This window comes from Echinops telfairi, unplaced genomic scaffold, assembly GCF_000313985.2.
Source record: "Echinops telfairi isolate 266 unplaced genomic scaffold, ASM31398v2 ScPeMD7_655;HRSCAF=1070, whole genome shotgun sequence".
Lineage (NCBI taxonomy): Eukaryota > Metazoa > Chordata > Mammalia > Afrosoricida > Tenrecidae > Echinops > Echinops telfairi.
Window position 1 is genome coordinate 15,081,086 of NW_022104553.1, and position 1,331 is coordinate 15,082,416.

Consider the following 1,331-nt stretch of genomic DNA (forward strand, 5'->3'; position numbering starts at 1 on the left):
TTTTTGATCTAAAAACAGTACCAAAAACCACAAAAACAAGAAAATTATAGCAAAATGCTTGGAACACAGCCGCAAAAGGAAAAAATGAAGAGCTGATACCAAAGACTCAAACAGAAAGAAAAATGTTTTAAGGATGATGATGGCAACAAATGTACAAATGTGCTCCACACAATGGATGGATGGATGGATTGTGATAAGAATTGGAGCCCCCAATAAAATGATTAAAAAATAAAAGGTTTAAACACAACTAATGCTCAGTGACCGAAACACGAACTGCTTTTGTTTACAAAAATCACGTGCGTTGGGTCGGATTCCAATGTTTTGTTCGCGCTCCAATGCAAAATTTCTGGACGTTGCATGGCAGAACCGATTCAGTACTGCTGCCGTTGAGGACCCTTCTGAGGTGGTGTTTCATCTCTGTAGCCCGTCCCCAAAGAACTGAAGGAGCGAATTGCCACATAGGCTGTAAACCTTTATGGCGGCAGAGTGCTGCGTCTTTGTCCCTTGGAGTGACAGGTGGACACGAACCACTGGTCTTTCGGTTAGCAGCTGCCGGGCTGAGACACCAGGAAATGGAATAAAAACAACAAAACCCCTGTCATTGACCTACGGCTAGATCTGTGCTGTCCAATACTCATATACTGAGCAGCTGAAAAGTGGTCCGTGTGACTGGGGAATGGCAGTTTTCATTAAATGCACATCTTGACAGCCAGGCATGGCCTGTGACTGCCATGCTGGACAGCACGCTCTGTGCGATGTTCCATCACACAAGGGAGACTGCTCTGCAGAATGGATGTGGATTTCTTTGTATCGACAATCGGATGCCTTTGAGGACATGCAAGGAGACCACACTGGAGACGGGGCACTTGCCTGTTGGCTACCTTTTGGGAAGCTCATTCTTTGGGCTGAGTCATCTAGAGGAGTTGACACAAGTAAGTTGTACATAGATGTACGCAACACAGGCATCTTCCAGGACACTTCAGCTGTTCAGGACACCATGGAGCTGAAGCGACTTACACAGCCAAGGGGCTCCAACCAAGACACAAAAGTCACTGTTCGTGTGGACATGCTGGTGGCAAGAGGCGCACAAGATACTGATGGGACAAACGACAGTACTCACCTTGAGAGCTGGGGTCAGTCACTTAACTTGCAAGTTGATCACACTGTTACACGTTTTATGGGAAACAGGATTTCTCTCAAGCTGTCTCCCCCAAATGTATGCCAGACTGCTTGAGAATGACTGTACACTTGCAGGTCATCAAGAGCATCAGCTGTCTAGAGCAAGCAGACACCACTGTTTATCCCACAACAAACAGGGCCCACTCCCTTCT

At 46.4% G+C, this 1,331-nt stretch overlaps 1 long non-coding RNA gene across 1 annotated transcript in view; it reads left to right on the forward strand.

The window, feature by feature from the left end:
• Nucleotides 1–1,331, forward strand: part of LOC123521931 — a 14,042-nt gene that overhangs the window by 11,520 nt on the left and 1,191 nt on the right. The window lies entirely within an intron of this gene.